General features: G+C 38.4%; 1 long non-coding RNA gene across 1 annotated transcript in view; it reads right to left on the minus strand.

Annotated features, from left to right (window-relative positions):
* The window catches only part of LOC112159167, a 45,264-nt gene extending 32,026 nt beyond the window's left edge, over window positions 1–13,238 (minus strand). Inside the window, exons 1-2 of the long non-coding RNA XR_002921437.2 lie at window positions 11,556–13,238; window positions 10,173–10,230 (exon numbers count right to left, since the gene is read on the minus strand). This is a non-coding gene — a long non-coding RNA (uncharacterized LOC112159167). The remainder of the gene's footprint in view (window positions 1–10,172; window positions 10,231–11,555) is intronic.
* Between the last annotated feature and the right edge of the window lie 2,435 nt (window positions 13,239–15,673).

A 15,673-nucleotide genomic window follows, 5' to 3' on the forward strand; every position in this document is an offset into this window, starting at 1 on the left:
TTACCTTATATCTAGTTATCATCCATTCTGATGTTTTGTGAGGAAATATTAGAATTGCTGTTATGATTAGTCCACTTTGTCAATTTTATTCCATTTTTTGTCATTTTCTTTTACAACTTTTGACTAACTTTGAAAAACATAGATTATTTCATATTTTATAGAGGGAAATTAGAGAAAGGTAATTCTGAAAACACAGAAAACTAAACTGCTGTTAAAGTGCTTTAATTTTAATTTGCTGGTTCACATTTTCTCATTAAAAATGTTTTTTTTTTTAATTTCATATTTGAACTATGAAAACTATTAACATGTTTAAAGTCTTGAAAATCTCATTGCTTTAGAAACTTGCTGATCCAAATTCCTTTTTTTATGGGCAGCAGCAAATGTGTTGTTCAAAATTATTGCAAAACTTCACCTGATTTAAAGCAGAAACTTTGACAAAATGGTTTTTCTGCATCTGTACAAAAAGGTAATGTTTTTCTTTATGTGTAACTGTAAAATGACCACTATTTTCAAACTACACAATAGAAACCTTTATGCTTGAAAATCCACGCTTCTCCTCAGAGATGTTTTTAACATGTTCTTGTGGCATTTTTCTCATGATAGAGGATATATGTAAATAAAATGAACCTTAAAATTACATTTCTGAGTTGTTTTATATATATACACATATGTATATCTCAGATCAGAATCAGGAGAAGATGGAATAAATGCAGGCCACAAGCTCCCTGTTGTGCTCTATCCTGACACATCCACTTGTAGACAAATTGATCCATGTACGTCTTTGTTTTCCTCTTCCAAGCTTGAATCTGGCTCAAAACTGAACGTCTGGATCGCTCCAATGTTGTTGTACTAGTAATGTTAGGTTTGGGGGCGTGGTTTCATCCGCAACTCAGAGGTTGTTGTTCACCTTTCAGATTATCCTTCTCTGATCAAAATTCTGATCAACTCTTGCTGCTCTGCAGAAACTATGTCCTAGAAAACGAGACAGTTTTTTTTTTTTAATTTTGACTAAAAATGGCATAATCATAATTAAACAACCTCTTAGGAATGCTTTTAAAACCTTTAGAAAGATGGTCAAAGTGGGGATTCATTTGTGCATTCTGACTTTTACATTCCTGATTTTCAACAACCCTCTGATAAAACGCTTCAGTTACAAAAATTCTGGCTTTGGAGCAAAAAGATATTGCCTCATTCTTTCTGGGGCAAACACAAAACATAGCTAAACAAGGTTTGAGAAGCCACTCGTTTGATCCGACTCTATGATTTCATGAGAATCCCACTTTTAAATGATTCTGAGAGATAAACAATTCGGGCTTGTTTTCCAAATATTTTGTGTCACTTTTCTGTTTTCCCCTAATGAGATGTCACTAATATGTACTGGAATGCTGTTTGAACACACAGTTGGATTGGCCACGGAAAACTTAATGATGTATACCAAATGTGGGGGGACAGCTTCTAAGCGCATATTTTTGTAGACAAACATAGATGTTGACAAAGCTTTCCACCCACTTTGCTGTTCCTGTCGAGCTGAAAATCATGAACTAAGAGGAAAATCTCTCTCAGGTATCCTTTCATAAGTCACATTCTATCAGCGTTGCAACAAAACGGCTCAGATGTGTCATAAAAGGTTGGAAGAGTGATATAATAGTTGAGAATTCCTGCTTGCGTGTTTTTAGGAGAAAAACAAATCAGTTTTACTGGACATTGCTTCATCTAGTCAGAAAAACAAATTAAACTTGCATGTAATCTGTTAACATAAATGCATCCACCTATTGTCCTCTGCACATTGCCGTATTGTTCCTCTTTGCACATAGCAACAAATTTGAGGTTAATTTGTGCCGCAGCTCCTTCCTTTGAGCAGATCCCAGTCATCTTTAAACAGCTCCATTTAAAATGCAATTTGATTATCTGCCAAATTGCTACCAAGTCTTTCCTTCTGCAGCTTTGACAGTAGGGAAAGGATGGAGGAGGGGGGGTAAAAATTTTAATTAGCATTAGTGCATAAAAGAGAGGTCTTTGTTGTAATGCATTTATGCATTTGAACACAGAATCCCAGAATGACCATCAATTTCAAAGAGTCATCACCCAAACGATTTCAAACTAATAGATCCAATGGGAGAGTAGCAGTTCTGGCATGGACCGGCACAAGAATCAGACGTCTTCAGTGGCACTAAAAAAAAAAAAAAAAAAAAAACCCACAGGACACGCATGTTTAAATAATCCAAAACTTTTCTTTAATCATAGTTTAGAAAATTGGCAGGGACCTTCAGCAGGAGGCAGCTGCTCGGCCCCAGAGCCATTTAATGAGATTCGCTGAGGGTTTCCCTTAAAATATTTATGCTGTCCCATGGCACGGCAATATTGTCTTAGATTAGGGAGATAAGAGCCAAGGAGGTGTGTTGAAGTTCTCCTAATCAATTTACTAATTGCTGAAGCAGCAATAGGAGAGCAGAGAGGAGTCCCTTCTGGAGAGCTGGGTTCTAATAAATGCTGAAAAATGTATTTACTCTATGAAGCCAGGAGGAATTCTGAAGCGGGATTACAACGCACCACTGACCAGGATAGGCCCGTGCTGTGGTTAAAGTAGCAGCTAAAGGGGCAAGAAGAGGTCTCCAAACATAAAACCATGTTTTAGGATCACCACCTTTCCATCTGTCCTGGAAAGAGACAGAGGAAAGACTTAAAGACTTGGCATGAAAAAGCCTGACGACTCTAAGAGCAAATGTTAATGAAACCTCAGGCCTGATGTACGGTGGCCCTTGATTCCAAATCACTCGACGCAAAAAAATATTTAAAATCATGACAACTATAAAAGTAAAACAAAAAAATAAAAATCACGTTTTAGAAATCAAAACATGGTTACGAAAAAAATTAAATGAGATAAAAGTGAAAAATGTTGATAAACAGGGACAATAACTAAAACTGGACACCAAATGTAAAGGAACACAGTTTATTAAGATAATGAAAACATGTGTCCTGAAATGAAGATCAAATAATTAGTGTGTTGGTCAAGAAAAGACAAACCAAAAGAGAGTTGGAACCTCGGCCAAACATAAAATAAGTCAGGGAGACTGCTGACGCAGCCATGTTGACCGTCAGTCAGCAGCTCCCTGCTAAAGGCTGCCTAACAAAACTACCTAAAGAAAAGAAATTAAACAAAGCTCGTAAATCAGAACTACCAAGGTCCAACCCCAAACTGACACAACAAAACCCAGCAGATTGCCGAGGACAAAAAGGAGTAAAAGACAAACCCAAACCAGCACCACACAAACTAAAGCCCACCCTGCTGCGCTGCTCCCTGCCTGGCTTGGTGTGGCCTCCTCTGCCTTGAACAGACAGCTGGTGGCGATCAGGGGACATTGGCTGCACCTGCCAGGTGAGCCAGGAGACTGGGTGGGAAAAAGGGCCCGGCAGCAGCAGCTGCAGGACAACACTAATCATAAAACATAACTCAAAACTCAAATTTTAAAAAACATATCATCATTCAATCAGCGATGTCCCATAATTCCTTTTTCTTGTTTCTTATTGCATTTTGTTTTTTTAACATTTCAGTTTGATTTCTTTTTTTAATTTATTTTGTTTAATTATTTTGAAATTGTGTTTGTATTTCAGGAATTTTGTTCTAATTTCTAAATTGTATGTTTTTTTAATTAATTGTGTTGCTTTTTAAATTGTTGTTGAGATCTTTAATATGGTTTTGTGATTTGCACCTCAGGGCCACCGTACTTATCCATAATAATAGAAGTTACAGCGCTAGCTTACAGCTCACACTAATGACCCTTAATATCAAAATAAAAAGGATGCACAAGAGGGAGAGATGGAACCCTAATACCTATTAGCATAAAGGCTGGATTTCCTATGGGAAGCAGAGGGCAGGAGGCCCAGATATTACACCAGACGCTTGGATATTGTGACTGAAGTCACCTTTAGGCCTTCTGCCACAGGCTGACCCCCCCTCACAACCTCTGGGACTGAGGGCAACCCTGGACCTGTCATCCAACACAGTCCACATCTTCCAGAGGGTTGGGGGCAAAAGCTGCTCCACCTTTTCAACGTCACACTTTCTATAAGACTCTTCCCTCTGTGTGCTGTGAAGCTCACAACATGCTCCTCTGATCAAGGCGGGTCAAAGGACAGTATGGAGGGAATATTCAAAGGGAAGTATCATGAGGTAATCGCATGGAATTATTGCTAAAGTATGGGCTGGAAAAATAAAGGGACTTCATTTTAACATTAGGGCTGCTGTGAAAACAATGTTTTTTTTGTAAAAGCAGAACACTGTTATGAAGGAGAAAAAAAAAAAATCACAGACACATTTGTTTTCACACTCGCTTTCCATGTCACTTGTTTCCCCAATCAACTTGTTTCCTAAACTCCCACAGTGTCTTCAGTGTGACTGAGCGGGATCTGAGCTCCGATCCTCGGAGAATTAGGGCAAAACAAAAACACAAAAAAACCTGTTGCTTTGACATTTTGTTCCCTCTCACCTCGACGCACGCCAGTCACAATGGACCGGTGCGTGTGTGATCGGTGTTCCCATCACCATGGTGATGCTCTCTGTCTTCCAAGGCTCCCCGGGGGGGGCTGGATGGTTGACGATGGGGAGAAAAAGGGCAGGAAGGGAGCACGTTGCTAAGTGTGCTTCAGTTAAAATGCAGTCAAATGAGGAAAAAGAGCGAGGAAGACTTGTGTTTGTAACCTTGTTCAATATGGATCATAACATATGCTTGACAAACAACTTTAAAAAGAGGTAAAGTGAGAAAACAACTCAAACAAACGAGCCTGATGTGTTGAAGAAAAACCTTACTAGCGTTTGCAAGAGTAAAAAACTGAGAAGATGGAAGTTTATGTTCACAGACTTGGAGGACATGACAAAACAACAAACGGAGACAAGAGGGTCACGCAAGTTTGAACAATCAGCTTCTGTGTCATCAGCTTTCCCAAATGCTACCTACATACTCATGCAATATTTTTACTATATTACCCTTTATAATTTTTCTGCAGCAATTTCGATATACGCCATTACTAGGGCTGGGTATTGATTAGAATTTCCAGAAACGATTTGATTTGATTCACAAGAGCCTGAATCGATTCAATTTTTTTTTAGATTCTTTCGATTCTCACAATTCAATTCAATTTTGAATTTAGACAATTTACACATTTATACACATTTGTTTAGAAATACATTAAAAATCTACTGTTTGTTACTAATCTGATACAGTTCACATATTGTAAAATGTATCAGTGAATTAATGAGATTGTTAATATCATACAGTGTTACATGGTTTCTCAGAAGGAAAAGTTCCAACAAAAATGTTCAGATCATTAACATTGTAAACATTGTTCTGCTTCTCCTAGAGGGCGTTTCAGTTTGGCCACTAGGTGGCGATCACGCTATAGCAGCACACTTTTTTAAAGAAGAAGAAAGTATGAGAAAAAAAAACGGTTCTTTAGACCACGCAAGGTTACTTTAAAAATATTTCTTTGAAAGAGTTTAGAAAATGAATGCCTGTGAGTTTATAAAGATGTTCATTTAATCAGGAATGTATGTTTACGTCGATAGAGCGTTAGCATCAGCCGTCCAACGGGAAATTCTGTTAAACGTTAGCATCACGCTAGCAGACTTTAGTGTTATGTGGTAAATCGATTTACATTTTTATTAATCGATTATTAATCTATTAAGCTTGAATCAATTAAAATCAATTCAAATCAATCACCATTCCAATGTGTGGAAACCCTTTTCTAAAGACGTGTGACCATACAGCGCCGTAGAATGTTCTAACAATGTTCTGTTTGTATCATTTTGATGAGGAAAAACAACATTTCACTGAACCTTATGAAAAAAATTTGAATGGAATTGCCATTAATTCTTGTTTACAATTTTAACTCACACTTAATAATCTTGTAAGAAATACAAGGAATCTGGAAAACTTCACCTGAACTGTTCAGTACCAGCTATTTATCTCCGAGTCAGACTGATTGAAGATTTGTCTAAAGAAGTCCTGGATCGGTTTTAGGTCAGAGAATCAGATTGAATCGGATGATACAAAATAAACCAAAATCAAAAGTGAATCAAATTGCCAACCACAAATATCGAATCGTAGTTAAAATGAATCGTTACACCCCGACTTCTGTGCCATTGGTTCCTAATGTTTAGGTTGGATTTTTAGAAACAAGTGTGAGGAGACTGTTCAGTGTCAGCACAACACTTATTATTTATGCTTAAGTGTCCTTTTCAAAACCCACTGCATCTCTTTCAGGGTCATAGGGCCACTGAAGTCAACCCAGCTGAGGCGGGGTATACCTTGAACAGGTCACCTGGCAGTTGCAGACCCGCAAACTCAAACACAGATGGCAGTTTAGTCACCACTTAACATATGACGCATGTTTTTAGACTGTGGGAAGTGCCTGGAGAACACGCTAACTCCACGTTTGAACCCAGACCGTGCTAACCACTACATCACTGTGGAGTCTACTGTCAAATGCATCAAAGAAATTTGCTATTTGTTAATCCAAACTAATAAAATGGGCAAATAATTATTTAGTTAATTCTTATTTTAAATTCTAAAAACAGGCTTTTAATACAACCTCTCATTCTGCTTCTAGAGTAAAAGCCTAAAAATTCCTTCTAATGTGCTTTTGTCAGTGACTGAGATTGATACGGAAGGCTTTCCCTCATCTGATCTGATTAATGACAAAGAAAAATGAATATAGCCATCACCGTTTAATGTATGGGGTGACAACACACTGGCCTGCAAACTTACTACAGCACAGACATAAATACTGGATTGAATTTCCATTTAAGCAACATGGCTGAACAACCATTACAAGTGACTGGCAATTTGTTAAATTAGTTAATTGGTCACCACTTCATCCTATTCATCTTAAGGCTTGCTTCTGGACCACACCCAAGGAGTTTAGCGCGCAGCAGTCAACAGTTACACAGAGCAGCAATGGAAAACCGGAGCTCTTCCAGACTGGATTTCAATATTAAATCAAAACTTTTGAGTTTCTTCTCCAAATGAATGAATCCATACTTGTTTTTAGGTCTGATTCAAATTAGGTTTACTTCTAAATGCCAGGTGGCCCGGGCACAGAAAAGCCACAGGCTGGGGTAAAGGGCCCATAACCTCAGCGAACTGTCTGAACGTCCTCACTTTCTCCTTGAACATCTATCCTTAATTGTGCTCCTTGTCCCAAAGTGGCCAGCTGGGAACTGTGAGCGCGTGCCGCCGTCCCCACTAACCTTGGCCAGCGTTAGGATTACCGTGCATTTACACTCAATGCTCCCTCATTCCTTAAGACTTATTAAGAATGATAATGAGCTCGTAGAGGGGCAGCTCGTCCCTTTCTCAAATCTCGGAAAGCTCCTCTTCCTGTCTGTTTCTCACTTGTCTTATTCTCCTCTTTCCCCCTCCTCCCTCCTCTGCAGTCTTTCTCCTCCCAAGTCCAAACCTCTGTCTCTCTCTTTCTCCATCGTATTGAAAGGACCCAGGACAAATTACTAAAAAGGCCATTTTCATCTATGAACTGCTGGATTTAATCGATACTTATTTCATGCCTTCAAAATCAACCCTATATTACTGTTGTCTGCATGATTTGTTTATTTTGCTTTGGAGTGTTCCTACAGTAAAAGGGTGGAGGGGGTGGGGGGGTTGCTCGGGATGCAATTCACCTTGAACCTCCATTATATTGGATTTCTCTACTGGCTGATCAAGCATGCAAAAAGGACATTTCCTCAGCACTAAAATAAAAAACAATAATGATGATTAAAAAAACATGTGTGCTATTTGTGCTGTGGTCTAACAGTATGTGTTGAAAGCAGTATATTTTTACAAGGGAAACACTATGGTCGTGGCAGTGTAAATTTGTATACAAAATCATTACACTGGAAGCAATTGATAAAGCTTGTGTGCTGCGGAGACAAAACTAATGGCTCCTGAAGTCGTCAACCGCTGCCCTGGATAACTGATGCTTGGTTGACATCAAAAACCCGAGGACCACAGCCAAGGTCAGATGGATCACAAACACAATTCTACAGGCCCCCTTGACAATGCAAAAGAGCAGTTATGGGACATGAGGCATTTTACTGACTGATAGGGCTGCAAGCAATAAAAATCTTGGCGGCACACGAATATTTTCTATCTGTTAAGCTACGAACATATCGAGCATGTGACGCATTTTGCGCGTTCAAGAACGCGAATTTAGCCCTTTGTGTTCACGCTGCACAAGCAGGGAGGAGCTTCTTCTTTTTCTTTTCTACCGTTTTCTAGTGCGTGTCCACAGCAAGTGTAACTTTTCAGTTATATGTTACATAAAAAGTAAAGTCAGGGAAAAGTCAGTAATAACTTTTTGTCTTTTTTTTCCAGAGAATAACTGAAAATATACTTTATTGTGGTATATTGTGATATATATATTTTTTATTGTGATATAAAATAATCTATATCTATATATTTTAACGCTGAAGCCCAAAACATGCATATATGCCTGTGTTATGGACTTTTAATTGAAAATGGTCGCTCCAACCAAGAGGATCTGGCTGCAAACACTAACATCCAGAATTGAAAGCCCCCCCATATAAAACTTTATTTTAACTGGCGACCCTAACAATTAAACTTTTTCCCATTTTAAGCTTTAATACAAGTTTTCTCTACAATTTTAAATACTTTAGGGTTAGGATTTGGGTAAATTGTATAATTTACCCTTCGGGCCGATGATGTCAGGCACCATCTGATCTGCAGCCAGTTCCCTCTTGCTTCAACGAGGGCGGTGTGAACATAGCTTCAGGTGAGCAAAGCGATACAGGCAACATTTCAGGACCAATTAGGAGAAAGAAAAGCTGAAATCAAGAGGAGCCCTTCAAACAATTCTGAATAAAACTAGATTTATAGCATTACAGGCGATAATAAAAGTGTGAATGATGTAAGCTGAATGTAGCTGTTTAAGATGCCAGAGCCGATAGCTGAAAATGCTGAAGCTGAAAGCTTGATAAAATATTAGCTAAATGACAATTTAGCCAAAAAAAAAAAATGGAAAAAATGTCAAATTTTGCCAAAACAGCTAGCAAAATGCTAACATATTAGCTAAATTCCAAATTTGCCTAAAAGAAATTTAAATATTTCTATTTTTGCCATAACATTTTGGCAACTATTATTCCCTAAATATTAGCAACACTCCAAATTAGCCTAAAATAACCCTGAAAATTGTGTAAATTAGTCACAAAAAAGCTAGCATGTACAATAAAAGCTACATGCTGAATTACCCTTGAAAATTTTGTAGTTACGGAACATTTTAAAGTTTGAATGATGTCTCTAGCTGAAAGTATATGGAAGTTCATAAGTTTCAAATGCACAATTGTTTTGAAGGATTTGAGCAATTTCTCATTCATTTCCTGTGGGCATATTTTGCTTGGTATTTTAAAAAAAAACTATAAAGTTTATGAATACCAAAAAGCAGTAATTTCCTGAATGAGCTGGACGTTTATATACCAAGATTGCTGAAATTGCTTAAAGTGTGATTGAGTTTTTTGTGTCAAAATTGTAAGGAAAAGCAGCAGGAGAATTACTATAGTGTAAATGCTTACTCAGCATTTATTAGAAAAGGAAGTAAACTGCAGAAAACAAAATTAGCTCAAAACAGTAATATTGAAAACAAAAGATAAGTTTCATCAATAAGTTGTGTTTCTCCATTCTTACAGTGAAAATGTCCTGCTAACTTCTTAACTCTTTTGACTCCCTCCTTCACAGCTTACCTGTGAGTACATGACCAACACCCCAGTGTTGTTCCCGCAGTGTCACCTGCTGTTGGCTATTATGTTTGTTGACCCCATAAAATCAAAGGAACCACTAGAGCAAACTTACCTCTTGCCTGGTTAATGGTTGCTATTCAAAACACACAAAATGCAAGCTGATTTCATGCCTAAACATGTGTTTTTTAAAGCTTTCCTGTTCAAGTGCCAAGTGTGTGCTTGCTTTGCATGCATGAATAAATCTGCAACAGTTAGGCTGAACAGCTGCTGCATCATGAGGATATAATGAAAAAAATACATCAGAAACTGCACATGACGCACCTTTTTAACAGGATGAAATTTGTTCATCTTTAGCAGCAGATTTGCAAGACAAACGCGCCAAAGGGACATCAAAACTGAAAGGCTTAGAAACTTTCATGTTTACCTTGTGTTGTAGGAGCAGTGGCATTTTTTATGTTAGAAGATGGCTTTCCTTGAATGATCTGTTTAACCAAAGACAGCAGGGAGAGAAAAAAAGGGGATAATTAATTACTTTTGTGAGCTATTGCACAGGAGAGACAATAAACCTGCCTGGTCGCCATGGATATGACATATTTGCTCTGAAAACAACACAATAATTAGCAAAGGAGAAAGATCCGGCGAGAATATGAGAAATCCAGGCTTAAAGTGCCAGTGATCTATTCCTGTCCTCATCTTCATTCCTGACAATAATTGCAAACGAACTAGAAAGCAAAGCTGACATTTATATATATGCAAGGGACCCTTTGCAAAAATAAAAAATAAAAAACATGTACTTTATCTCCCATATTTGTCGTGTTCTGCAGAGATCACAACAAAACCGAGCATGCACAGAACATGCTGTGTTTAAACAATCTGTCCTTCAGGAGACGGAAGTCAGAAAACCTGCCTTGCAGTCAAAACTGTCTAATATTTATCAAAGTGCAGACGGTTTCGGTGCGTATGTGTGGTGACAGACAGGTGCCAAATATTGGCAACATTTTACTTAATTAGATCTTATTAATAAATATAAGTTGTGAATCAGAAAGAAGCAGATTTAACTTTCATTTCTTGAAGGCAATCAGAAGAAAATGAACCCAAAAATGTATTTTTAACTCGTCAAAGACCACCTACAAAAACAGAACTTCCGCTTGAAAAGCTACAGCATACAGTGGAGTTCCTCTATGAACAGTAGATGATACAGTGTGAAAGTTAAAAGAGTTTCACTAAGTTGATCTGGACTAAAAGTGCAACTTTCGGTGCTTTATTTCCCCTCGTGCGTCATGGATCGTCTGTCAGACGCGCCAGCTCGCGGGAGCAGCCTTTAAACACAGGTGCAAGCTGATGAAGACTCTCAAAGTTCTCTCCAAAGTGGACGGGTTTAAAGCGGTCTCGTGCGTGCTAAAAGTCAGCGAACGTGAATCAGCCTCGCCAGCACTGACCGGGCACAAATGCGCCAAACGAGGGCGCAAAGTTTGGCTTTTACGCGTCGGTTACGCGTCCGCTCCGCTTCTAAATTCGGACTGCGTTTCGTTTAATTCTCGAGTTTGTGAAAACGTGGTCCTGTCGCCGGCTTTTTAGTAAAGGTGCTCAGACTGAATGAGCCGCTCCAGACCTGCTGCTGCTGCTGTCAGCGCAGCCGCTGCGTCCAGACTCGCACCGTGTTTACCGACAACTCCTCACGCAAACTCTCCACCTTTTCTAACAACCTTTCTAACATGTAAAGTCCATGTTCTGGGGTTTCAGTCACTCTTTAAGTGTGTTTAAAAACGAAATGAAGCATAGTTGGGAGGAAAGGGAAAACTCTTACCTGAGCTACTTTGTCGTCTTTGGATTTTTCCAGCTAAAGTCAGGAGTGCGTTTACGGAGGGCGGCTTGAGAGCTTTCATAATTTAACTTCCTATCATTTTTTCTACAGTTTTTTCGGGTTTTATTGTGGCATTTTCTAATTTCTTACGGGGTAGAGTCGCCTGCAAAATGCGCCCTGGAGACCGGCCCAAGTGGGAAGAGGAGCCTTTAATTGAATTTCTTTGTCTGGAGAGGTGGCGTGGAAAACCTGAACCGGAGTTTGGCAAAGTTTTCCATCAATGTTTACAATGTAATTATATATATTAGGAACGAATGTACTATCATTTCAGTTTCTTAGTTCATGGGTTACAATGCAAAAATAGCCCTCTAGAAATTAGTCAGTATTGTAAAAATTTGATTTTTTTTTAAATAAGCCAATAAAAAAATAATAATTCAGCCAATGGGGTAAAAAAAAAAAAAAAAACTGGTCTTACCAAGAATCCATATCTTAAGTATAAAAATTGTAGTCACTAAAACATGTTTTCTCAAACTAAAATCATGTATTGAAAAAATTACTTGATTACATTTTTTTGCAAGACAGAAAATAAGATTTTTTTTCTTGAAACAAGAGCATTTTTACTTTCTTAAGATTCGGTTTTTGCAGAGTATTCTCAAACTCCTCTTCATTCTGACAGCCAATCTAACTAATTCTGCGTTCAAACCAGACACGATTTGCGCGTCAAATTTACTGCTTGATGTTGCCCTAACGCCTTGACGCCCCGGCTGCGGAGCAACTGCCAAATTCTTCTGGACTTCATTCATTGCCGCATCATGGAAAACATGGATGATGTTGAGTGAGTAGCTTAGGTTTATATGTTTTGGAGAGATCTACAGAAGCGCTGGCAAGCACATCGTCGTATCTTGGTTAGATTCAGAGTCTCTCCTGTTGAGGAGTACTTCGCTCTTGCAGCACCAGCTGCGTCTGGATGTGTCGGCCATTTTAAACGTTACTTCTGTCTGTCTGTGGCCCAGTTGGAAGAATTTCTGTTCCGCATTAACCCGAGAGGGGAAAAAATTGAAAATCTTTTTGATGAAAATAAGAAAAACATCATAAGCCCATGTAGCTGAAGAGATCGCGCCCGCTACAATGACATCCGTGGCAGCTCTTGTCTACCCGGACCCTAGGAGGCGATGCTTCCTCGCTAGTCTATCCACCGGGTGGCTGGCTAGCATAGCTAGCTCAATCACTTCAGCTCCACGGACTCTGAAATAGGCTGGTGACATGTCCAGGCTGTATCCCACCTACACCCAAAAGTAGCCGGGACAGTCTCCGGCCCCATCGGGTTAAGAAAAGAAAGTTCAGTAGGAAAATCCTTGCAATGAGCAGCCGCGTTGGATATTTTTTTAACCTTCTGATCTAGTCACTGACAACGTCACATGCCCAGAGCTGAGTCTACGATTGGTTGACACACCGTGTCTGCCGCCCAAATCGCGTCACACCTGATGCCAAAATCATACCGCAAGACCTCAGATTACGTCTGTTCATTCACTTAATAAAACTCGAAGCCCCTGCCATGCAAATTGTATCCGGTGTGGATGCAGCATAAGGATGCACCCAAGAGATTTTTCAAAAACTCAAATGCTAACAGAACGTGAAGATGGGCAAACCGTGACTTCATGGTTTCCATAACTGTGCCTACGACCTCTGATATCGCCCACAGCATTCTGATCATCATGATGAAGCCTAAAGTAGTTCAACTTAACAAATTTTAAAAATGAGTAATTTGACGGTGCAGAAAACCAGCATACAGTGGTACATGTGGGTTGGCTTCTAATTCGGGAACAGAAGGTGGGGGTCGGATTCTAAGATAGCCTTTCCAGTCTTTGGTTACTAACTTCTTAAAAGCTAACCGAACCTCTGATCCTTTGAATATGAGGACAAGGCAAACACGCGTTGTTATAGTAAGATACAAGCTGTCTGCAGGGGGAAAAATGAGTAAACCTGTACAGGGCAGGGATAAGGCCCACATGAAAATGTTGAAGTCTTAGAGTGGTTGGTGAGTCCGTAGAGCAAAAATGTTTATGCATATTTTTTTTTTCTACAGGCATGTGGAAGACCGCGGAAGGCTCTGCACCTGGTGTGAACCACAACATGAGTTAACAATGCCCCAAATGGAAACGGCCTCCATTCACCACTTCCAGTTTAAGCTAGGCGTAAGGCTTAACCTCTTAAGACCTAGCATCCACATCCATGGACATCACATTGTGTGGTATATTACCACAATAGTTAATTCTGCTTAACTGGGGATCTGTGACTACTACATAAAAAAGACACATCAAACAAGAACTTTGGTCTTAAGAGGTAAAAGCAGTTCTAGAAATGAGGGATTCAACATTCACCCGTGAATCAAAAGGTCACACTCCTATTTGTGTGTGATTTCAGTGTCAAATGTTTAACCATAAAAAATGCCGTGTATGGGAACTGTGACCTTCAGTTATAATCTCACTCCTGAATGCTTAAAAAATCACAAGTTTGTTTACTTTTTTCTAAGTAGGCCAAATGTGGAAATCTGATTCAGCTCAGAATTAAACTTAATTGTTTCTAAATAATTGCATGATAATGACATTTCTAAAAGAACATTTTTATAATATATTTGTGTATTTATGTAAAGAGTCAAAATTAATTCTAGAATTTAGTTTCAACTCTTTTATTCATAAATTAGCATTTGTTTCAAAATGCAGTTTAACACTTTTTGGTTGTTTTTGCATTTTGTGTACTCAGAATATTCCATTGAAGTGAAGATACTTCCTGTCAGCAACTTTTATTTTAACATATTTGTTGTCACACACTCACATTTCGCAACCCTTAAAATATCAACCAAACATTAGCTAAACTTGAATGTTGTTTTTCAGAGTAAAAAATAGTTTGTGTTTTGAGGCAAAATTCCATCTGTTTTAATAGTTCTTTCTTATATTATATTTGTAAATTTTTTTTGGCCAAGTTCTAAATCTAAGTTTGTTGTTATTTTTCACTCTCCATCACGTTTCTAAAATGTCCGTCAGCTGAAACTGGAACAAACGCAGAAAAGCGTCCATGTGTGAACATATTTACATAGTTACGGTCACAGAGAAAAACTTAAACTTGAGCCTGTCTTAAAAGAAAATCCAGTGAAGCACAAAGAGATTGTGATCACACAAAAAACACAAATGAACCCTGACAGAAACAAGAATCTGCAATCCTTTTTAAAAAATGATTTCTACAACAAATCTTTCTTTATTAATTTAGTCTGATCTCACTTTTATCTTACTGGACAGGTTGTAAGTCCATGACAAGGTTCAAATATTAAAATAAACAAACCAGCAGGTAAAAGAGAGAACTTGTCTGTTAAACTGGGCTCACTGAAAGGAAATATGGTCTTGATTCACAAAAAAACTAAAGCGATGGCTAAGTGTTAATATTTAAACAAAGGATTACATGGATTTGTGATTAATTGGAAAGCTGCCACAACTTCTGTTTGGTTCGGGCCAAAATAAATAAAAACACAGCCGGTAAAAACAAGTCCACTTTTAACACACCTGATGGTGTCGGATTGAAGCATTTCAATCTGACTTCAATCATCTTTTGATCTATTTTAAAAGGTGTTCCCAGTGGTCGTTTAATTATGATTAGGATGTTTTGACAAAATATAATTTTTTTTTTAGAAAATATGTTTCTGCAGAGCGGCAGAAATTCATTGGAAATTTGCCTCTGATTTGTTGGCTAGGAGTGAGCCTGTCCTCATTTCCCATCATCATTTTGTTCACTTTCTTTCCGCTACCTTACAGCCCCAACTCTAACATAAGATTATGGGCGGAAAAAAAATGGCAAGAAAAATCCGAGCTATCCAGCCGTACAGTTTTAAGCCAGATATCAGTTCGGAGGAGGAAACTGAAGACGTTCATGGATCTATTTGTAAGTGGATGCATCCGAATAAAGAGCAGCAGTTTGACCGGAAGACTGCAACACCTATGTCACTGCTACAGCCTTTTCCCAATGTATTCGTCTGCTCCTTATTCACATCGTTTTGAATAAATAAAAATTCAGAAATTCAATTTTAAGCTTAATTTCCTTTATATATGTCCTCTATCATAAGAAGAATC

This window comes from Oryzias melastigma, linkage group LG7, assembly GCF_002922805.2.
Source record: "Oryzias melastigma strain HK-1 linkage group LG7, ASM292280v2, whole genome shotgun sequence".
NCBI classification, from domain to species: domain Eukaryota; kingdom Metazoa; phylum Chordata; class Actinopteri; order Beloniformes; family Adrianichthyidae; genus Oryzias; species Oryzias melastigma.